Source organism: Equus caballus, chromosome 16 (assembly GCF_041296265.1).
Source record: "Equus caballus isolate H_3958 breed thoroughbred chromosome 16, TB-T2T, whole genome shotgun sequence".
Lineage (NCBI taxonomy): Eukaryota > Metazoa > Chordata > Mammalia > Perissodactyla > Equidae > Equus > Equus caballus.
Genome location: NC_091699.1, coordinates 95,697,016 through 95,721,631, shown reverse-complemented (window position 1 = coordinate 95,721,631; position 24,616 = coordinate 95,697,016). Strand labels below are relative to the sequence as shown.

The window sequence follows — 24,616 nt, the reverse complement described above, 5'->3', positions numbered from 1 at the left end:
TCTAGTTAATGAGGTCTTAAATTGTCAGGATAAATAGGTGTGCTCTGCCCTAACTTCAACATGAGGCAATGGCAGACACTGCTCTTTTCAGCTACTTAGGTTTGTTTTGGAAGCTTTTCCTATCTAGTCAACATCCCCTTAGTGAGAACGGTTTGCGGACTTCCAGCTGACTCTCTCCTCCATACAAGGCCGGCTACCCTGTGCTGCCTGAGTCCTCCCTTTTTTGGAAGCTGACACTGTATGAACAGAGAACCACTGGCCAACAGCTGTCATTAGAAGATGCAAGCTTGGGAGTAGGAGGAAAAGGCAGCATGGTTCTGTTACCCTCGAGCATTTGTAGAAGGCGTGAGGTACTTTTTGCTTCTAATTAAAACCAGAGGAAACACTGAAAGAAGGCCAGCCTTACACATAATGAAGAAGGTGTGTATTTGGACAGGCTCTTTCTCTGGTATTTACTTTATTTATATCCTGATTTTCAAATTTCTTTAGTAAGGGAAAGCCACTTTCATTCAACATTTCAAACTAAGGAGTAAAATGGCCATGTCCCCAGGAGAGGTGGTACAATGATTTAAATTCATATTAAGGGACACATGACTGACATTAGATTATTTTCTGAAGGCTGGTTGGGATACAAAGAAAAGAACATTGAGACACCAAGAGTCTAAAAATAAAGAAAATCTTGGAAGTTGGGCAGGAGGCATAATTCATCCCCGAAGAAACATGGGCTAGGAGGTCCTAGAGAGGGAGCTGAGCCGGCTTGACGCTTACCCACCAGGCCTGCAGAGAGGCTGGGAGGCAACTTCTGTCTTAATGGGGGCTCCGTGGTGAGGGTGGCCTTATGTCTGCAGAGCACATCAGGTAGATGTTGGCAATAGAAATCCCAGTAGATTTTCTGTTTATTTCCTATCTTCACCTCTGTTGTGGGAACTCCTTGGGTGGAAGAGCATGACTGTTTTATTCACCACTAGCCCCCCAGCATCTGAAAAGTACCTGGTACATGATAAAGACTCAACAAGCATTTGCTGTAGGAAGGAGGGAACAAGCGGAGGCCCACTGAGACCACCTAGTGGAAGGAATGTGGAGCATGTGGTTTTCGGTGGTCCAGTGAGCATGTAGCTATCTTCAAGAAGTCTGTCTGTGTTGTGTACAAATAGAGCTACAACCCTTCCCCTCCCCTCCTCCCAAGGGAGTGTGGTTACAAGAACGCTGACACAACATCCTCTGGGCAAAGTTTGTTGTGCCATGTTCACTCTCCCCAAAGCTCCCTCTGGCTTCCGACTCACTCCCTCTGCTTAGTTCCTCCTCTTGGAGCACTAGATGTGTCTGCATCCACCATCAAGCTACCCTTTGGCTTGTATGTGTCTGCTGGTCCTCAACTGAGGTCCCACCTTTGTTCCTGGAATTCATCACAGGGCCTGCGACTGACCTTTAGACACCAAGTCTGCAGAAAACCTGTGACTATCCAGGTGTTTCAGACGGAGCAGCAAGCTTTCATTCTCAGGTATGCCCCCATCTGGCCCCTGCCCAACCTTGTCAAGTCCCATGTTCTCAGTGTGGTCTAAATTTGAGGGTGAGATTAAGTCTTCAGAGGAGGGAACGAAAGGGTCCACTGTGAGGAGACGGCAACAGCAGAGAGTGAGAAAAGCCGAAGAGACTAGAAAGAAAGGAGCTCCATGGGATCCAGGAGCTCAGAAAGGGGGACGGGAGCGGAAGAGCTCTGTATTTTAAAATCTGGCTCCGGATTTGCCCTGTCCCAAATGCTGACTGTACTAGCCTGTAAAACATTTAGAGAGATGCACGACTGTGCAAACGAAGCAAATCGCAAGCCAGTTTTAGTAATTTCTCAATGAAGGGATTATCCTGTCATTCTCTGTGAACCTCCTATTTTGCAAGACCAAAGGGAAAATAGTTTGTTCTAGACACATCTATTATTGCTTGTCCCACCCTCAGCTAGTTGGAAGGGAAGCTGCCCTTGCCTTCAAGTCCCTGCTGAGCGTGCACAACCATGCTCACTGGCCTCATTCATAAAAGACGGTCAAAATAGTGCCTGCCTCGTAAGTTGCTACTGGGATTAAATGAATCATGTCTAGAGTGTTTAGGACATTGTCCGGCACACAGTAAGCATCTATGAAATGCTAGCAATGGTATGGATCGTGATGAGAAGAGATGACAGCGATGATGATCACGACGTTGTTAATACATCATTGGCTGTGACTAACTGGGCAAGGCTCGCTCCTAGCTAAAAGCCACCAACCCAGAAGCTGCACGTTGTCTTATGACTTCTGGGCCTGGTTTCAAAAGAAAGACTAGACCATTCAGAGACCTTTCTCAGTGAACCAACCAAGGGTGGCTGATAGAGGTCGTAGGCTGGAGTGGCCACAGTGTAGCAGTGTGAGGGTTAAAATTAGGAGGGGAAACTAATCGAAAGAAGGTGAGTGAAGAAGAGGCATTGTAAGAAAGGCACTCAGAAGCAGAGATGCTTTGAGAAGAGTGAGGGGAAGAGCCCAGCGTGCTCAGCACTCTGCCCACCTTTTAAGGCTGCCTCTCTCACTCCTGGTTTCTTAAAGGTCTCTACATTCCAACCCTCACTCTTGGCTGTTAGCTTTAAATCCATTTGGGTCTGAGTGTTCTTTATGTTTCAGGAGCTCAAAGAATGCCGAATGGATTTTAAAAACGCTTTTTGTGGTATAATTAATCATGCTACAAAAAATGAGCCAGATATTATCTGCCTATGGGACTTCCTTTCAACTGTGGCTTACATATTTTAGAGCATACCAATTATTATAGACACTGATTAGCAAACTCTGCTGTTTACGGACACTGGAACGTGTGTGCATAGGCACTCCTGGGTAGTTGCGTCCTCATGGCCACTATAATGAGATTGCTGGATGTTCACCATCTGAGCCAATGACGGAAGCGGCAGAGGACAGTGTCAGAGGGTGCACGCTCATCTGCCTCCCAGGACAGTAAAGCACAGGCTGCGTGTAATGCAACAGAGAGGGGCGGGAACTCCGCCAGCTGATGAGGCGCGCTGTCCGGTGCCTCCCTGGCTCCTCCCCAAGCAGGGAATTTCTCCTCAGTTCAGTCTTCTGTCGACTGATGGAAATACGCTTCCAATAAAAAAGTCGAAAACCCCACATTTTAAAATTTAACTCTTCTAATTTTTAACTGCTGGAAATTGATTTTTTTTTTTTTTTAAAAAAAAGATACGGCCCAAAGAAAAGGTGTCTGCAGACCAAACTTTATCTGAGGCTGCCAGTTTGCACCCTCTGATGTAACAGGATGGGAAATACACTCTGGTAAAGAATCAGATGCCTTACAACCTATCATATTCCCTATGTCCCCAGCCAACTATGTAGTTATACTGTAGAAAGGCAAGAGAGGGGAGAGTTTATTTTGAGACTTTTTGCCAGAGAGAGATGAAAAATGCACATTAACATTTATCTAAAAGATTCCAAAAAGAGTTAACATAAGTATCATGAAATTATGGACCCTAGTGATTAATAATGTATACATAATAGCGCAACAATGTATTTCATATTGGATTGAGAGCACATTAAATCCTCCAGCACACTCCTGTGTCATTTTGCAACTATCTTCTTCAATCACGTACATTTCAGCAACAATGTCTAGACATTGCAGTTTGTAATTTTCAGGAATTTTTTCCTAAAAGATTAATATTAAACCCTTGGCTTTTAGAGTTGTATTTATACATACTCTTAAACTATGGCAAGAAAGTAGTTTATGTGATATACACACACATTTTAACTCCCCTAGAATAATATGCTGTAGATTTTTTGACTTTCCAGAGTGCCCTAATTAATTGGAATAGGATATACACCTTGGCTGAAGTGCACAATATGTCCAACATTATAGAAGGCATGGCTTTCCGATTATAACTCAGTGATAGCCTTCTCTGTGTCTGCTGCAGTTGTCGTCTTGCTTACTTTCGAAAGACTACATGAACACTCTCCGAGAAAGGTAAACGTTTTACTTTTTCTCTGAATTCTTCAAATTTAAAGCAAAGTGTTTATAATGGAGAGATGAACTTCCTTCCACATCCTGTCCCTTAAAACTTGTGTGTCTAACGCTGGAGACAGAAGATGAAAGTGATTCAGTTACTCTATTTAAGGCTCCAGATCTAGTGCGATCAAGTACCCACTACCTCTGGTGTTACCCCGACATGTAAAGAGCTTAGAATTCATCACTCCTGTCCTTAAAATAACAGAAAGCTGAATAAATGGAAAATTGGCAACCATTCTTGGATCCATCAGAGAACTGAGGTTGTAGGGCAAACCGCCCCTGAAATCTGGACAGACAGGCGGTGGTTGGCCAAATGACGGCCGCCCAGAGAAGTGCACGTCCTGATCCCTGAACCTGTGAATATGTTACTTTACACAGCAAAGGGATACTAAGGTAACAGATGGAGTCATGGTTGCTAATCTACTGACATTGAAATAGGGAGATTATCCTGGATTATTGGTTGGGCCCAATGTAATCACAAGGGACCTTAAAGGTGGAAGAGGGAGATAGAAGAGAGTCCTGAAGGTGGCAGGGGAGGGGCCTTAGCCCTGTGGTGATGGTGCAGAAGATGGAGGCACGGGTCAGCCAAGGAGGAAAGCAGGCGGGCTCTGGAAGGTGCAAGCAAGGAAAAAGATTCTCCTGGAGAGCGTGCAGAATGACATTCTGACAATGAGTCCTGCTGGCTCTTTGACTGGAGCCCAGTGAAACCCATGCAAACTCCTGACTCCCAGAACCATAAGAAAATGAATATGAATTGTTCTAAGACGTGAAGTTTGTGGCGACCTGTTACAGCAGCCATAGCAAAATGATACACAGGAGAATCCAGATGGTCACAGCTGAGTAGTTCACCTGGGGCAGAAGTCACTAGAGCGATGGCTGGTAGGAACCCCAAAGTGGTAATTTTAACAAATTGCTGGAGGCCGAATGTAGACTAGTGCAGAGTGAGAGAGTCCTGGGAGCCACAGGCTCAGAGAGGGCAATTCTTTCCCGGTTTTTATCTCCTGGAATCCCACTAGATTCTCACGGGGAAGAGCTAAGAAAGATGCCCTGTGGTTCTGGCAGGGGGAGGAGAAGAATAATCAAGACAGCATATACCCAGAGCATTCGCCTGCGCCTTAGGGTGACCCTGTGTGAAGTAAGAATCTTATTGGTTTGTATGTACACCTTGATGTGAACAATTGGGAGAAGTGCTGGTTTAGGCTTGTGGTTTGCAAAGGGTGGTCCTGGACCAACAGCATCAGCATTATCTAGGAACCTGATAGAAATGTAAGTCTTTGGAACCCACCCCAGAACTACTAAATCAGAAACTCTGGGGGTGGACCCAGATATCCGTGTTTTAACAAGCCTTCCAGAAGATTCTGATGCAGCTAAAATTCGGTTAGTAGGAGGTTTCAGACGAAAGAGGGCCCAAGACACATCCCTTGCATCAACACGCTCTCCCTTGTGATGTGAGGGCATCTAGACGTTTCTTTGTGCTTCCTTGTGGGGTGTGAAGGAGCAGGCTACTGAGAACCGGCAGACGTGAACAGCCCCGCCCTGGTCGGGAATAAAGGGCCGAGAAGCAGAAGCTGCAAGCAACGTCCTCAGGCAGGGCGGCGGGGGAGGGCACAGATGAACTCAGGGGCTGGCAGCATCAGACCGAGCCCAGGAGAAGCCAAGGCAGCAACCCGGTGCACCCAGCTGCCAGGTGCGCACAGACCCAGCGCGCTGGGAGGGCCCGCGCGGCGAGAGCGGAAGGCGCAGGCGGCGGAGGCAAGCCCCACTCGGACGCTCGAGCGGGGCTCTCTCAATGTTTGTTTGGAATAAGATCGTTTTCAACGCTTAGTTTGGAAGATAAAATTTTCTCCAAACCCTCGCCCTGCCCAAACCCTGACCAGCTAACAGAGCTCGGGAAGAAGTTACAGACAAACTTCAAAAGAAGACAAAAGCAACAATGTTGCAAATCCGTGTAGCGTGGACATATTTCAACACAATACACAGAGCTACTTGGTCCATTTAATTATTTATTTAGAAAATATTTCAAAATAGAAGATCATCGTTCCAGATTTCCTTTGTCCAATAGCTTCTAAGATGTGCATGTGATGGAAACGTTCACTTCTAAAGCGGTTAGAGATGTTGCAGTGATAAGTTAAAACCGCTGGAGGGCAGTCAAAGCACATTTCTTGCCTGTACCTTGCAGATCATTTAACTATAACTTCAAATTTAAACACTTCGCCAAAAAGCCCTTTATTGTACTTCTTCCTTGGTCTAGAGTTATTTTCCCCCACTCTCTAGTTCAGATTCCTAGAAAGTTTCTGTCATATAAGTGGCGCAACAAAAACATGTTTTTAATGCCCACTTTTTTGTTTCATCAGTTCTGTTTTTGCAGTGGCTTATAACTGACGTAATTATGAGACATTGCTCAATTAAATCAGGTAATTATGAGACATTGCTCAATTAAATCAGGAGTTCAACTTCTTCACCTCAAATAGTCTTTTAGGTTCATGTAAGTATATCCCAATGTCAATCCATGTGTGTGGGCATGCATGTTTGTGTGTGTGTGTTTACCCAGAGAAGTTTGAGTAAATAAATAATAGTTGCAACATTACACTGAACAAGCAGAAGTCTTAGGGCACGTTCATAAAGTACCTTTGTTCTTTCCCGTCACCACCCTGCATACCTATCTATGGCAGTACATCTGCTTCTTTTTCATTGCCATTTTGGATAAAATCTTGGGCAAGTCTCATAATTTCTCAGATGTTTAAAAAAACGTTTTCAAGTTACTTTTGTTTCCTCCCCAAAATTACTTCATTTCAGTAATTAAAATGTCCACCTTGTATAATAGTTAAAATACTAAACTTCATGTAAAGTTAAACTTCTCCCTTCGTTTTTGTCTGCTTCCCACTCAAAGCCTGCAGCGGGGAGAATTGGTGGGGCGGTCCCAAACCTTCAGGTGGATCCTACGCATCTTCCCACTCACTAGGCTGCTTCTGACTCCTGGAGAGGAAGAGGGAAGAGAGATAAAGAGATGCCTTTCATTGACATTTCTGCAAGCTGACTTTGATTTTCTCCAGCTATCACAGACGTTTATGCCTGTTTCTCTTGAGGCAAATTTTTGGGGGTTTGTAAGCTGTGTGGTTCCACCACTGGATCCAGGGCCAGCTTCATGGGTGTGAGCCCCATGTGGATGCTCAGGACCATATGCTCAGAGGGGCCTCATGCTTGGCTTCACGCTCTGTTGTAACTGCTTTGAAAATTTTAATAATATTTGAACAAGAGACCCCCGCATTTTCATTTTTCACTGGGCCCCACAAGTTACAAAACTGGTCCTGACCAAGCCTTTCCACCCACAGCTCCACCGCAGGGTGGTGCCTCTCCTTCAGCTACAATCTATGATCTTCCCTCAGCCTCCTTCTGGTCAGATTACTTCCCTCGCAGGAATCTCCTTGGGCGGGGTCCCATGAATAAGACCCCAAGTCAATACCAGCATTAGGTTCTTTTACTCCAGAGAAGCGAGCGTTTTTTGGAGAACAGCTATTGTGAACCTCTGTGCTAATGCACAAGCCTGCTCACCAGCTTCTCTGCGGAGAGCTTCAACTCAAGCGCCAGTCAGACGCTTCTATCGCATGCCTAAGCAACAAGCGTCCCATCCAGGCTCTCCATGAGCTCCTTGAAGCCCCTCCTCCTCCAGATAACTGTTGACAAATCCTTTCCTCCTCTAACTTCCTGACTTCTTAGACCTCGATTCTTTTCTACCCTCAGGATGGGTGAGGAGCTCAGGGACAAAACTTCAGTTTTGGGCTGCTCTGTGCAGGGTCTGCATGGTGGGGGGGGTGGGGGGGGTTCAGCCTCCCTTTGGAAGCTGCAAGTTCTTGCCCCCTGCCTGCCCCCTGAGGAAACTTATCAGAAACAGAGATAGCCTGCCAATATAGGGCCCAGGCACAGCATTTACAGTGACAACAGTTTACTCAAAATTAGAGATTTTGAAATTAAAATATTTGAGAAACATTTAAAAGAGTCACAACTCTGTGAAGATGTTAGTACCTTTATCAATAGGAGGGAAAAATTCCATTCAACAAATATTGTGCTCATCTCGTTTGTGCAGGAACCTGTAATAAGTTCTGTTGATACATGAGTTATTAGGACAGCCCCACGGTCTTGGGGAGCCCACAGTCAGAAACCAGGGAACATGAATAGACCATTTTCTGAACTGAGATGGGTGACAATAGACTTTTGTCGTGGAGTCTGTGTGAGTTTCCCGAGCTTGTGGCTGGGAGTCAGGGTTGAGGAGCTTCTTCCCTGAAGCAGCCTGGTGGGTGGATTGCTGTTAAGAACCTCTTTGAAAGATCCAGTCCGCATCTCTGAGTCTCGGGGCTCCAGCATACGCGTGATGAAATGGAGGAGTCAGCGGTCTGAGGTGAATCCTGCCTTAAAGAGCGTGTGCCTTCTCTGGCTGGATGCCGCCAGGAACCATGATTAAATCAGACCCTCGTGGCTAGCTAACCTTACAGCATGATCCCACCCAGTTTAGGACAAATGAGTACATATGTGAGAGTGAGAGTGTTGTTAACAGTCTTTTCTTGAAAAGACCCTCCAGATGCACACAGATTAACTTTAACCACGTAGTCCACTTCAGTGCTGCAAAGTCTATTCACAAATGGAGGACTGAGCCTTTAGTCATGGACTAGCAAACGCCAGTTTTCTTTCTCTGTTTACTTAATTCTTTAAAATATAGTACACGCGTAAGACTTATGAGCCGGGATCAATGTATGATGTGCGAAGTTTACTGAAATTAGTCGAATTTAAGTGGAGATGTTTTGATTAAGACAGAGGGTCTCAACCCTGGCCAAATAGCAAAGTCATCAGGGGAAGCTCTTAAAAGGAAAACAGATTACTGGAATCAGAATTTCTGATTTTTAAGTTTCCCCAGGCGGTTCCCATAATCAGCCAAGGAGAGAAACGCTGGTCTAGGGATTAGAAGAGCTGCTCCCGGGTCCCCAGGAGGCGGTGGGTCAGCCCTTTCTCTCCCACAGCTGCCCTGGACGTCAGCCCACAGGTGGGAGGGAGCTCAGTGCTAACCAAATGCCCACGAGTGAAATCTGCCGGAAAGGCAGATCCAGGTGTGATCCTTGACTGACAGCCTGAAACCCCAGCTGAACTTCCAAAGCATCTTCGGGTCTCTGAATCTACTAGGAGGAGGCCAGCAGATAAGGACAGAATTTCCCCTGATGAGAAACTACATCTGCTATATAATTAACAGAGGCTTAGGAACATTGGAACTGAGGTTTAGGGAACACTCCCTGTCCTGCCTCTTGGAGAAAGTCTAACACTCTAAGGATTCAGTTTTTTCCTCCCCAAGTCTTTCCGAATACAATCAGATTATCTAAATATGTAAATACCATCCACATCAGTCACTGGTAGGTAGATGATATCTGGAGAAATCCTGATGTACTGTTTCAGACTGTAAAAAATTTCCTCTGGACAAATGAATAGTAAACTCTTTTTATCCCCTTCAGCCTTGTAATAGCCATTCTTTAAATCTAACACGAAGAACCATTGACTCTGCCAGAAAGCCCAGGGCACACTACCATCAAGGTATACTGGTCAGATTTAGTCCATTTCTTTAGTATGTGACCATCACATCTATTTTTAATCTTTCTAATTTCTCAAGTCTCATTGGATCCCCAAACTCAGTACTATGATGGTTACAAGGTCTTTAATATGGTCTGATGGCTTTTTAACCGTACTCTTTAAAGGGTCAATTGTCTCATAATTATCACCTAGACTCTACACCTTTCCAAAAACCCAACCTCACTCTTGAAGAATATCACACTCCTGTCGGGCAGTTTTCCCATTCTTCTCTCCATCCATCGCGTGCAATCTAAGGAGTCACTGAAGTCAGCATCACCTAAACTCAGCTCTCAGGCTTCTCTCCTTTGGAAATGCTAGCTAGGACATTTTGGAAATGACTTCTTTGGGCCTTCTGACATCTGTTAGTGTCAGCAATCATATGGGTAAGTATGGTCATATTCTGTTATGAGAATATATTATCACAATAATGAATAATCACTTTTTAATATTAAAAGTTTAGACCAACCTAAATAAAAATTTCACTGGAAATTCTGATTCAAAGCCTTGCCTGCCTTATGACTATACTCTCTTCCCCCTTCTGCTTCAGAGTCCTCTAAAATCAGGTTGTGGAGAGATGGGATTAGAAGAAAGAAGCAACAAATTTTTGCCTAACTCACCCTGCAGCAGTCCCTGGTCTTGCATGTCCTGGGGTGGCAAGCCTCCTTAGAGGCCTGTGTGGCCACAGCACGAGTCCTTTGGAGAGCCAGTAGGGAGCGCCCTCACTATAGAGTTGTCTCGTGTGGGTCATGTGCTTTCTGGCAGACTTATTCCAATCATTCACAGCTCCAGCTTGCTCCTGGGATCGTCTTACCTAGAGGATGGCCCTCTGGATTGGAGACTAGTAAAACGGCTCAAACCTAATGTCCTTGACTGATGGGAAACTCACATGTCCTTGCCAGCTGATAAAGGCTACACTGCTGTGGCTTCTTCTTACACGTCTACTGATGTGGACTAATTCAGCAAGCTCCTCATCTGCTCAATCTTCAGGGTAAGAAACGTCTTATGTCATGCTGTTCATATATGTACTCAAACTTCTAGGGGCATATGTCCGGTATCCTAAGAACTCTCTTGTTTTGCTCTATCCCGAAGAGGGCCATTGTCTTCTTTGCTGATCACGTAACAAAAAATTTTGTCATGTGATTGTTATCCTTATTTGGTCTTCTACTCCAAGAGCTTTCTTTGAGAGAGAAACTGATTGGGTCAGATATTAAACCCTAGTTCGATCTGCTGTGGCCAAGAAGATGGGGTTTTGTGGTCCTTGCCCATTTAGGAGTTTCTCTGGGAGCAGAGTCCCTAATCACAGGGCTTGAGATGATTTATTAGGGGTGAGTGGGGTGCAGTGGAAAGGGATATTTCCATGTCCACCATATCTCCAGAGTCTAATTCTCCAAGGTATAAATGTCAAGGGTAAGAGAAGAACTCAGAAACTGGGATACCTAAAAGAGAGAAGCTCTTTAATAATTACGCTTTGGTTATTACAAATTCTTTACCGGCTTCACTCGCTCGTCTGGCAAGATAAGTAAAACTAGTGGAAGCATACTGATTAGATTTTTTAAGTGACAAAAAATAAAATGGAAAATGGAAGTTTCATATAGTAGTTAACATCTGCATGGCCAGTTACAAAAATTATCCTGCTACTAAATGAAACAATTTTATTTCAGATTTTAAAGATCAATATATCACAGTGAAAGAAACAGACTAGCAAGTAAAACAAGACATATTATAGCCATTTTCATGTTGTCTTATAATTACAGCTCAAATCCCAAAGCTGAGGTCACTAGATACATGTTGTCTCCACATTCTAAAGATAAACACTAGATTTATCCATGCTGAACTTGATGAAAGCTGGCAAAAGCAGTCCTCTACCAGCCTTTAGAGAGAGAGCACTGGAAAGGTTTCTCGTAAAATCTGGACATACTTTCTTCCTGCAGGCTCCATGAAGTCCCTCTGCACCCTCTAACAAGTTTCTCCATTTCGCCTAAGGTACTTCCTGTGCGACTCTGTTGCTTGAACCAAACGACCCCAGACTAAAATATGAAGTGCTAGTCTTAAGTAGATTGTCGGACAACCACATTATTTCCCCTTTTCTTGTCCTTGTCTAGGGGAAGTTAGTAGAGAAGAGCTTGGTAGTGATGTCTGCCTCTGGATGGTTATGGAAGGACATCTGGAGGTCAAAATGTGGGGGAAACACAAGGTTCAGTGATAACTCAGTCATCCCAACAGCAAATAAAAGAAAAACTGTCATCTCAGCTTCACTGGACAGCAGGCACGTTCTAAAGAAGCTGACAATGTGAGGGACGCATCTCACTCTCTGTCATGTATGATTGGTATTATATATCTTTTAGCTCATATAATATTTTTCACGTATTATCTTTCTTATGAGACTACGAAGCTCTGAGGACTCAGTTGCTAATTCATCTCCATATTTCCCATCAAGCTTCATGAAGTCTGTGATTTAGTATCTAGTGTGTGCTTAAGAGATATTTGTTGAAGGAGTGAAAATGATGGGGAAATACAATTAGCTTGACTCCTGTGGAAAATTCTGACACCGGGGTAGCTTATTTGAAAACAAAAGGAACGCACCTTAAAAGAAGACACTCTCTGAGATGCGTCTTGCAGCCAGAACAGCGGTTCTCAGTCAGACTGGTTTGTTCCCAGGGGATCTTTGGCAATGCCTGGAGACATTTTTGTGTATCACACCTGGGGGTGGCGGGTGCTAGTAATATGGAGTGGTTAGAGGCCAGGGATGCTGCTAAACACCCTGCAATGCCCAGAACAGCCCCACTCCCCAGCCCCCACAGCAAAGAATTACCTAAAATGTCAAAGTGCCAAGGTTGAGAAGCACAGAGCCAGAGGTTCCTCTGCTCGAAGACTTTTCCTAGCTCACGGGCGCATGGAGAAAACCTCTGGGCTTCAGTTGCTCACACCCACAGCTGGTGCCAGAATATTTGTCCCACTATAGCAATTCTCCCCTTATTTCTCTCAATAATAGAATGTCCTGAATTTTAGCTGGGCTGTTGGTTACCAACAAGAGACTGTATTTCTCATCTTATAGTCAAGATTGGGGATGGGACTAAATTCTAGCCAATAGAAAGGAATAGATGCGATGCGTACTTTGTGTCCTTAGAAAAGAAGGTCTTTGATGCTCCATTCTTTCCTTCCTGCAAATTTTAACAAGGATGTGGAGGGTGTGAATGATATTTGTCCAGGTAGATATGGATAAAATTGCATTGACTATGGAGCCATGGAATAGTAGGAACCTGTGTCCCTGAAGGACCTTATGGAGCAAAGTCACCTACCTATCTTGTCCTTTGTTTCCTGCTGGACTGGCACATGAGAAAAAAGTAAACTTCTTTGAACCACAGTATTGTTTGAATCCTCTGTGATGGCAGCTTAGCTTTCACCCTGACTAATACAAACCAGATATAGTCTCTATTGTTCCGGATGATGGCTGGGAGAGAGTAGCACTATAGGAGAGAGACGGCACACCCCCATGGTTTAGAATGCTGTAGACAAGAGTAGTAGAAACCGATGAATACATGATGTTGGCAGACAGAAGGAAACAGACCACATCTCAAAAGAGACGTATTATCTGTGTACAGGGACCTTCGTAGCAGTCAGCTAACTCGTAGGTCACACTAACTCTGGGACTTGGTAGGGCTTGAGGTTACTCTGATTTTTTTTAGTTGCAGAATTCAGAATATACGTTGATTTATTTTTCTTTTCCTGTATTGATGTTGCTTTTAATTTCTTTGTTTATAAGCTTAGGAATTGTGATTAGGATATATGGCCATCTATTAAGAAAAAATATTCCCAGTTTTCTGGGAGAATGTTCTATAGAAGAGATGGACATTTGACTCTTACGGAAAGCATTAGAGATCTTAGGAATAATACAGATGTCTTATTTAGTGATTTGAGGAGTGGGTGAGAATAATACTTTTTAAGCAGCTACCAAGTGCCTGAACCTCTGCCTTATTCCTCTTGTTGTAGGATATAATTTGGAGAAAATAACCATCGTTTTTCCTCCTGCACTTTCTGGTTTCTGCCACGATTTCCACCCATCAAGCAGGTGGCTTTCCTCCTCTGGGGGAGGGCACACGCAGCCGAGAAAGAGGAAATCAACTGAGTTCCCGATGAGATATGTTAAAACTCCTGTGAGCAAGGCATTTAGAAAGCCAAGGCTTGGAAGAGCCAAGCTTTTTGAGATCACAAAGGGTTTTTGAGCAACAGAAGGCTAAGCCTCTGGAGACTGCTAGCCATAGAGCCTTAAGGATAAATTTGTGGATAAATGCACGCTGAGATAAGAGTATTTTCCCACACAAAAGGAGATGAGGTTTAAAGAGTGAGTGGGAAGAGCATTATCCGAGGGGAAGTGACTAGAGTTTGGAAACCGAGGGTGAGTGAGATGGCATGTTGTGCCCTGCCCTCAGCCTAGCCGCCCTCTGGATGGTGTAGACGCAGACCGCAGACGGATTTGGTGGGGGTCTTGGAACAGAGGACACAAGTTTTCTATGAGCCTGAGGGAGCACAAGCCTCAAAGATAAGTCCTTTTGGTGTGCATGTTCCCAACCAGTTGTCATCATGTAGCAATAGAAAACTACATCAGAGATGTTTCTTAGAAACGGCCACAGAGACCCCACCCCAAGTCTCTCACGATCTTGGACCAGCACAGAAGAGTTTTCAAGAGTTTTCCAAAGTTTTATGTATTCCTAAGAAGAGCACAAGAGAGCCGGTTGGGAATTTGCACTGACCTTACAGGTGGGGTAAACAGGATGTGAAGTGACCTTAGACACGGCAGAGGGAAGGTGGAGGGGGATGACCCACCATTGTGGGTCAAAGTGGGCTAGAGGCTGATGAGCAAGTAGCAGTAGACCCCAGCACAGGACTGAGAGAAAGTGAGGAAAAGAAGGAGACGCGTCTGCCCGCCAATGTATGCCAATGTATGCTGAATCTCCTCCAAGAAATAAACTATGTCATCCCCTAGAGAAAAAAGGAGAAGAATACGAAAACAATCTGGAATTGACTATTTACCCACAAGAGACAGAGGAAACCTCCTAGGCCTTCTACCTAAATACACAGTGAACTCCAGAGGAGGGAGGTGAGAAGTCTTTCAATTATCCACAAAATCTTGCTGAATCCTGGGAATGTTTTGAAGAAACAGACAAGGACAATAGTTGCCAAATTCTAAGGAAGTGCTAAAGATGGACTAAAGTAAATACTCTTTGAAGAGGACCTAGAGGGAGAAATGTGGTAAGATACACCCTGGGGGTGACACTTGAAACTTCCCACCGCCTTCCCACATGGCCTCGATGCCAAGGAGTGGGATCTGGGCATTTACTGCCGCAGAAGGGGAATAGACTGAGTTGAAAACAAATGGTTGGTTGGTTCCTACGTATCCTTATTGCATAAATAAGAATATCGAAGGCCAACGCTTACTAGAGCGAGAGCCAGAGTTATGAGAAATAAAGGATACATAAGGAGCAGTTTTCTAAAATGCAAAGACCACCAAGCTTTGAGATTAGCAATCACAAGAGGCAGAATGCGCCATGATTTAAGTGTCGTTTTCTCAAAAGAGAGAAGTTCAACCTGCAGCTAGAAGGGGAGTTGCACAGGACACAGGACCAGACCTTAGAGGTCTGTGTGTGTCTGAGAATGGGAGCTTTCTGCCTCCCTCGCGCACCCTGATCCCAGGGCTCCGGGCAACGAATAAAGCGGAACAGAGTCCGTGCCACTGGAGTGACTGGTGATAAACCACAGGAACAGCCACAGTTTACGCCGGGTCAGGGGGCAAGTTACTAAAAAAACACCTGAGAGGAAAGTTTAATGAGGACGTTTTCAGATGTAGAAAAAAATGCAGAGAACAAGAAGACACCAGGGCACCTTCCTCCAAAATTTACTTGAGTCTGAGCCCCAGCTCTGTGATTCACTGTTAGTCGTTCTCTTGGTGTGGTGCCTAATAGAGCATTTAACGTATGTAAAACATTGATTTAGTTTGGACTTATGTAATGATGCAGAAATGAAGATAAATGATATATAAATTAAGAAAAGTATATAGCAATTCTTGATTTTCACAAGAGGGTGTGTGTGTGTGTGTTATTCAAGATCAATTACAAATTCTGAGGCAATTTCTCATCCCCATCTAATATAATATGCTGTTGCCTGTGCCAGTCTGTTTATTTTTCTGAGAATGCAAAGTAATTTTAATATTGGATTGAGGTGTTTTCAAGAAAGGAAAATCTCTTCTTAAAACATCATGGAATTCAAATCTCATTTGTATTCCTCTTTGAATAGTATTCATCCAGTAGCACAGATGGTAGAGATGTGTTTATATATTCACATTTTTAAATTTTCCTTATCACTTTCATTCATAATCTTTAGCATTGCCAATTGAGACAGTTTGTATTATTGAGACTCAAAGATATGTGAAGAAATGACCTGTTCAGTTGCACTGAGTAAACGAATCCAGGAAATTCAGGGTCATGAGAAAGTCATTAGTCATGACCTTGAAGAGTTAATGTATCGGAAAAAAATCAGGAAGAGAGATTTTGTCTACAAAAGATTATTATTCAACATCAAATTTGGATAAAAGACAAATATTAAAAGGTAAAACAGAAAGCCTTATCAGCACTTTCCTTATTAATGTACTTTGCATGGCCAACACAGTTATGGTTGTTTGGTAATGGTTGGTAATGATAATGGCTGTCCTGGCCACCAGAGTCTCTGTGGGACTCTGCATGTTCTGTGAGTAGTCATTAGTACCACGGCCTCTGGAAGTACACTAGGAAAGAAATGAGAACTCTATTTTATTTTACCATTTTTCATGAAATGCAACATCCAGATGGTAAATCCTTAAATCAGCTTGACTAAGCATTGGCTATTAAATACTGAGAGCCAAGGAATGGTGAAAAGGAAAAATGGTTGGAGATAAATATCATCAAGTCCTATTAAGGTGGCATCGAGATGGAATTTTCCAGTTAGAGCTAGATTTATATATGATTAATGGTCTAAATGTCGTAAATTCTCTGGTGTCGGGAAAATAAAATCAGAAATTAACTCATGCCTAAAATCTCACGCCGTCTTCGTTTCCCCGTCAGGTTAGGGTTTTGAACTCTAATAACTGCAAACAGTCACTGCAGATAACTCTCCCTGAAAGATGATGCCACGCAGTCACTGGTGCAAAGTTGCTTAAGGGAGACCCAGAGCAGGTGGCATGAGTGAGCCCAGGATGCACAGTCGCCTTTCAGGTCCACATGTGCTGATTTCCCTGGGGGGTGGGGGGGTTGCCAGTTCATTGCACCAGCATGAATGAAAGTGTGAGACACGTTTGCCTAGGAGAGAGAGAGAGATCAGGATAGAGTTGGACCACACCAAAAGAAGTGTAGACCATCGCTGCACAAAATTATATGGAGAGCACAGAATATAAGGACAGGGATTTTGGAATTACATCCTCCTGGGCTCAAATCCTTCTTTCATTTACCATCTGTGGACACAAGATCGTAACTGTGCTGTGGCTTAGTCTCCTCAGCTGTCTCCTAGGGTTGTGGATAAGATTAGAGAAGATAATGAGTGTCGTGAGCAGAGTATAGGGTTTAGCTCTAACACAGGAAACATTTAGCTCCTAGCAGCTGTTATTAATTCTATTATTACCATCATCAGCTCCATTCCGTGATAGGAGTGTGGACTCTGAGCCTCTCTAGGTTCAAATCCTTTCTCCTTCACTTACTAACTCTGTAACCCTTGGCAGGATGTTTATCCTTGATGTGCCTTGATGTCTGCATCTGTAAAATGAGGCTAATATACCTACCTCATGGATTTGTTAGACGGATTCAGTGGTTTAATACGTATGGACATATTTGAACCATTAGATCCTGCAAATAAGAAGCTCTCAGTAGATGTTAGCTGATTTTCCATCTGTATAACTTTAAATGGTGTGAAGGGACTCTGAACAGGAGAGCAGTGGCAATTTGAACGTAAGAGAGGGTGATTTAAGCGTGGACGTGTGGCTGCTTTTCTTTTTTGTGTGAATGTCCAAACTAACCTAAGGTACCTAAAGGTTTGGTTTGATTTTTTTCAGGCCTCTGTTATGCTTGGAGCAGTACTTACAGTCATAGACTCTCCAAGTAGGAGGGAACCCAGAGGTCATCCAGGGCCGTCTAAGACATGCACACTCTACAGCACCACCAATAACACAGCACACAGCCAGTGATGGGGAACACATCACTTCTCAAGGTGGCCCATCCAATTTTCAGACTGTCGTAGTTTATTCTTGTCTGGAGCTGAACTTTACTCTGATTACCTCCTACCCACTGGACAAGTTCTGCCCTGTAAAGCATCACAGATGAAATATAATTCCTCTTCCTTATGAAAATTATTCAAATATTTGCAAAGAGCATCCATCTCTACTCCTCTCCCCAGTAGGTCAGGCTGAGTTCCTCTTTTCTTGAAGCTAAGTTCCTTCCATTGTTGCTTGTATAACAGCAACATAGAGTCCTGCAGAATCAGTTAGAGTGGACTTCAAATTTCCATGCGCTGAACTTGGGTGGTTTATTAGAGCCCTCTGATACTTTACTGCTTCATGGGGGTGGGACTGGGAACACCTAACTTTAAAGGTTGCATTAGGGATTCAATGGATGAGCATATGCAGATCACCAGACCCAGCACAGGCACTCAATAATGACAAGTAACTGTCCTGATAACTATTGTTTTACAGAGAATGTTTCTCCTGCTATTCTGTGCTTTCTTTGATGAAAATGTTCAATGTGAAAACATGCGGAAGAGATTAAAATAATTACTTTCCCTTTTTTGTGCTATTCCTAGACTTGGTCTAATCTTAGATTTTAGGACTCTCATAGAGACATTTGAAGTCACTTATAAGTAATAAATGTGGTGAATGTTACAGAATGCTTATTATGTTTGTTCCCCGTGTTAACTACATTAGTTGCGCCACGTCCTGTCTCCGTTACAGTAATACTGTAAGGCAAAAGGGCACTGTTATGCCTGTTTTGTAGAAGAGCGAATTGAGATTTAGAGATCCTAAGAAACTTGTGCGCATAGCTAGTAAGTGGCACAACTAAGATTATAATCCAAATCTGTCTGATTTTCTGTTAGACCCCCTAGGTTACCTTTCCCTCACTTGTGGGATGAGTTGATTAATATTCACAACAGCAAATGCCCAATTTGCTACCATAGAAACAGACAGAGCAACTAGGATAATAAACCAAAACTCCATTCAAAACATCTTCAGTCAAATTAGGAGATACAGGATCCCCACAAACCGAATCATGTAACTGGGAAAATAATGACAATGCTGGAGAGGGAGGAAGTAGATGGAAGGAATGAAGTCTGATGGACCTGAAAACAGGAGGACTCCCAAACTGCCAACAATTACTCACTGAAAGAGTGACGGGCCAATTAGAGAAGAGCAGCCGCAACCTGGTGGGGTGGGGTGGGGGTGGATCGTAAAGTCCTGCATCTTGAGCGAGCTCAGGAGCTCCACCGTCAAGAGTGCAGTTCCTGGAACAATTAGGGGTCCTATGAATTTTCAAAATTAATCAGCTGAAGCTGTCTTCTAGGACAAAGTCCCATTCTGATGGGAAACTTCTGGGCATAGCATCCAAATGGAAAAGGACAATGTATGTCAATGGGACTAAAGGAAAGAGAAGTTCCAGGTTAAACAAATGGGTGAGTGGGTAGGAAAGCCAGGAGATCTCAAGACATATGTGGCCATTTTTAAATTTACTTTACAAAATCACAGAAGAGTAGGCTCCAGAGCTGGAGGGTCCAAATGGCTCCATTCACGTTGGCGCTTGCTGTCTGCAGGGGGCTTAGCTGAGACTCTCACTAGGGGTCATGATTCTTCTCCACATGGGTCTATCATCAAGGCTTCTTGGGCTTCCTCAAGCCTGATGTCTGGGTTCCAAGAAGATTCAAGAAGAAGAAAGCAGAAAGCAGAAGCTGGCAGTTCTCTGAAGTCCTGGACTCAGAAATCCCAGGAAATCACCTCTGCTACATTCTACTGGTCAAAGCAGGCACAAGGCCAACCCAGATTCAAGATGTGGGGAGACTAGCTCCATCTCTAAGGCGGAGAGTGGCACACACGTCAAGGAAGAAAAGGACAGGTGGAGGTCGTTGGCGACTGCCTACCATATATGCTGATATTAAAAGTGCAAAGAATGAAACTAAAAGTGAATCCAGTTACTGATATAACTACACTGAGAGAAACTATTCTAACTGACTTTAAAATATGAGATAGACTATCCATCTTTAGTAAGTATATTCTAAGGACAAAAATAAATGAAAAATAAAATATCTATCTTAAAACGATTTTATAAATCACATTATTTATGCTAGTGTCAATATTGACATTCTGACGCTTTTTGTGTGTAAGCTGGAAGAGAAAGAGAAATTATGTGATATTGTAAATCTATCATTCTTTATGTTGTTGAGAATTGGGATTCTTGTCATGGGAGAAAATGTGACAGGAACTAAATGATTGCATGGTTGATGTAGTGAAGTTTACTTTCTTGTTGAATGTATTAAACGTATGTATTTATCTCTCTATACAGCAAATTTATATATGTAGGTCAAGATTTTCTCCAGGTCCACCAATTTATGAGCATAAATGGAATCACAGAATACCAACACTTTTTCTTGCTTATGCTTACCACCTCAGCATGTCTAAAATCCTGCCCAGGGTTTATTTATGTAAGGCCACTGGGATCTGTCTCATTTATGCTCATGCTTCCTTCTCCTCTTCTTCTTCTTTTTTTTTTTTTGGTGAGGAAGATTGGCCCTGACCTAACATCTGTTCCCAATCTTCCCCTTCTATTTTTTTTTGTTCCTAAAGCCCCAGTATATAGTTGTATGTCCTAGTCGTAAGTCCTTTTAGTTCTTCTATGTGGGATGCCACCACAGCATGGCTTGATGAGTGGTGTGTAGGTCTGTGCCTAGGATCTGATTTGGCGAACCCTGGGCTGCCAAAGTGGAGCGAGTGAACCTGACCTCTAAGCCACTGGGCCAGCTCCACCTTCTCTGCTTCTGTTGCAGATTTTTTTTTTCATGGCATCCTGCTGAGACCGCTGAATCTAATTGCTAATCTGATCTGACTAACCACTTTGCTCCTGATGGGTACTTCCGGTGAGATCTGGCATCATAAATTCTAACAGAAACCACCACCGTTGCCAGAGGATATTATTTCGTTTAAGTTTAAGCTTGATGTTCCGAGGGTTAAGCGTGGGAGAATCTTTCTTCTTTATGTTTATCTTGCACTATATGGGGGTTTGGGCTAATGTCCGTGTGTGGGAGGAGTGTTGCTCAAAAGCTATGCTGCTTGTCCCTCCATGTTTTATAAAGGTTCTAATGAAACAACACCCCTTGAATTAGTTTATATCCACTTTTCTCCGTAGAACTCAGACAGGAATCTGCACGAATCTGCAGGACTTGGGCCAGAAGAAAAATCTAAGTGACCCACATTGTGTTGCACGGAGAATCACCCATCTCCTGTGTCTAAGGCCTTGTCCTGGACAAGAATGGGCTGAATTTACCCTCTTTCATCAGTGATGGACTCTCCTCTGTGGAGCTCTTCATACACATAAAATGCACGCTGCCCTGCTCCACAGCTCACCAACGCAAGCCTTTTTCCCAGCTGTGGACACAACTGAAGCTTAAAGTCGAGGTAATAGTTTCTATTGTATACATTAGAAGTCTTGTAGAATGTGCCAATTTACTAACACATCAAATATTATTACTTAGTTTTTGATCCTTTGAAAACCACAGGAAGTGGGTGCAAGGTAATAAATACAAGCTGGGACGTCAGCTTTTTCAGCAACTGTTAATAAGTCCCAGAATGTATCCCCTTATCCTTTCCCCTGTGATAATAATTTTAAAGTTTACCACAAATTAGCTTGAATGCAGACTTTTAAAACATGTACTTTTCTCCATTTTAACTCAGTGCACTTTAGATGGAAAGCTCTGAAATGAGCTTTCATTAAATTCACTTTAAACAGTTTGTATTCTTAAGAGTTAAATCTTAAATGAAGAAAGCTACACTTTTAGGAAAACAAATTTAAAATCTCTCCTCCCCATGTCAGTGTTTTCTCACTGAAAATAATGTTTTACAGTAGTTTTTAAATGGCTTTCTTGTTTATGTCTTAGTGGATTAAAATTTGGGTCATCCCTTGGACTTAATTTCAAAAGAGATTGTCATTGAGAGTTTGCGTTCTTCATTTCCGAAAGCCTTTCCCCAATAGTACATTGGAGACAACAATACAGCCAATATGGCCAGGTTCTCAGGGATCTAACGAGTTATCAAGACAAAGCCAGTAATTTTATACAGCACATTCCTTGTTCCTTTTCTTCATGTGACATACACACACACATCAGTATGACATTATGCATTTCAAGTATTGATCTACATAGATTTAAATGAGACATGGAAAGGATTATAATTTACTACCTTTAGGAATCAGTTCAAATCAATATATTTACAGCTAGAGTTAATAAGTCTAATTACATGTTATATAGCACAAGAGCAAATTTTGTATTTGAATACATTGTTACTTTCAGTAGGAAGCTCCAGAAAAGGAAATTTTCTAATGAAATAGTCTCCATATTATTCGCATTTAGTCAAAATATGAACATGAGTCATTGATTCTGTTTGGAAATCTCCCTAAAAGATACTCACAGGGTTCTGGGTCATAGGATTTAAAACTGCATTACTCAAGAAGCCAGCTTCCTATAAACGTTATACGCTTCATCGTTATTTAGAGAAATTTCTATTTTGACATATTACATATGCTTAAGCTTATTGTATCTTGTGAAAACATTACCCATGGATTCCATACCACGTGATTAAATTCAAGATTCTAAATGAACGCAGTATCCTGCATGAGTAAATACAGTGAGACTGTGACTCAAGAGCCCGTTCTAAAACTCATTGTCACATCGCCCCTGAGTTGTCTTCCTTAGAACTGTGTCGTAAGACAACACTGGGGTGAAATGATATGACAAATTATGAAGTAAACATCCTTATATAGAATCTAAAAATGGCCCTGAAGTGTATGAACTTCCATGCAGTTCTGGTCTACTGCTTGGGGACCAAGAGTGTGGTTTCTGAAGTCTGTCCCTGTCCCTTATTGGCTGTAGGACCTTCGGCAAGGCATTAACTCTCCATGCTTTGCTTTCTTCATCTGTAACCTTCATGGGGTTTGGTGAGAGTTGAAGAAATTAAAATATATAACATGCTAGAGCAACTGTGGCTGGTACACTTTAAGTGCTACCTAAGTGTTTGCTATTACCATTATTGTCTTGATGGCTTAGGATGGGATTTGGTGCCTGAATTATCCCATTTCTTTTCCTCTAGGCTCCAACGAATCTAGTATTCCCACAGGAATCCACAGCAAATGGGGATGGAAGCACTTGCGTGGTTACTGGTAAGCCTGGATCTGAATGTGAGCTTGAACTCAAGACCAAAGTGGGGTTTCCGCACTAATTTGGACATACGAATCTAGTCAGAGATATGACAACTGGGAACCTAACCCTTCTTCCGCATTATACATTCTTCTACATTCTTCCACATTATAAGGACATAAAAAAGAACCCCTTTCACGTGACGGTAGACAGCTCTGGGGGAAAAAATATGTATTTTTATATAAATGCACATTTGTAAATGTTATTTTATATCCTGACATATTCAACGCTTATAGTTAATCGCTCTTGTTCATAGTTAGCTGACTAAATATGTGGCCTGTTGATGACACTCAACAGCAGAGAGGCGCTAGACAGAAGTGAGAAGAAGCTATGCGGGGCTCAAAATTACCATCTTAGCACGTAAACACTGAAGTGTTTGTGGAAGTGGTCTAACTACTTGAATTCTCATCACTCTTGTGTTTTGTCCAGTGTGCCTTACTCCACTGCCTTCCTTCCTGTGAGATAATAGCGAGTAGACACATTCACGCACTGCATAATGATGTTTGGTCAATGACAGACAGCATATATGAAGGTGGTCCTGTAAGATGGCCTGTAATATGGCCTATGTGTGTAGTAGGCTATACCATCTAGGTTTGTGTAAGTGCACTCTATCACGTTCGCACAATGACAAAATCACCTGACGACAAATTTCTCAGAATGTATCCCCATTGTTAAGCTATGCATGACTCATATGTTGGTCTTTGATCCCATCTCTCATATGGGGCTTCAAAAACTCTTGTAAATTCCCAAGTGATAAGAATGGTAGGAGCATCTTATGTTCTAATGAAGTGACTCTGGGTGGGCTCCTGGGATCCTGGACTCCTGGATGGGGGCTGGTCACCAGAAGGACCACACCATGATTAGAAGCTTGAAATTTTCAGGCCTGCCCCCTACTTCTCTAGAGAGGGCAGAAGGGCTGGAAATGGAGTTATAATTGATCGTTCCTATATGAGGAAGCCTCCATAAAAATCCCAAAAGTATGGCGATAATAGAGCTTCCAGATTGGTGAACACATCCATGTACTGGGAGGATAACACACCCCACCTCGTAGAGGCAGGAGCTTCTGTGCTCAGGACCCTCCCAGACCTCACCCTTTGTTTCTCTTCACCTGGCTGTTCATCTGTACCCTTTATCATATCATTTGATAAACTGATAAATGTAAGTATGCGTTTCCCCGAGTTCTACAAGCCACTCTAACAAACTAATCAGACCAGATGAGGGAGTCCTGAGAAGCTGCAATTTGTAGCCAAGTCAGACAGACGTTGTGGGTAACCTGGGGACCTACTACTTTCAATGGGCAGCTGAAGTGGGACAATGTCTCATGAGTCTCATAAGACTGACCTCTTAATCTGTGGGCTCTGATGCTCTCTCCAGGTAGATAGTGTCAGAATGGAGTTAAATTTGTAGGACACTCAGCTGATATTGCAGAGAACTGCTTGATGGGGAAAATTCTCCAGGAGAATGGAGGTTTTCCCTACACACTTCCCTTCCTTTTACAATAGATAAGAATGTTTTA

The 24,616-nt window shown here is 43.0% G+C and overlaps 1 long non-coding RNA gene across 2 annotated transcripts in view; it reads left to right on the top strand.

Annotated features, from left to right (window-relative positions):
* The first annotated feature begins 1,284 nt into the window (after positions 1–1,284).
* Positions 1,285–24,616, top strand: part of LOC111768453 (uncharacterized) — a 28,047-nt gene continuing 4,715 nt past the window's right edge. The window contains exons 1-5 of one of the 2 annotated variants that reach the window (XR_011427413.1): positions 1,285–1,501; positions 3,932–3,981; positions 10,417–10,621; positions 21,039–21,307; positions 22,994–23,063. This is a non-coding gene — a long non-coding RNA (uncharacterized lncRNA). The remainder of the gene's footprint in view (positions 1,502–3,931; positions 3,982–10,416; positions 10,622–21,038; positions 21,308–22,993; positions 23,064–24,616) is intronic. The other variant, XR_002800850.2, reaches the window with a different exon arrangement.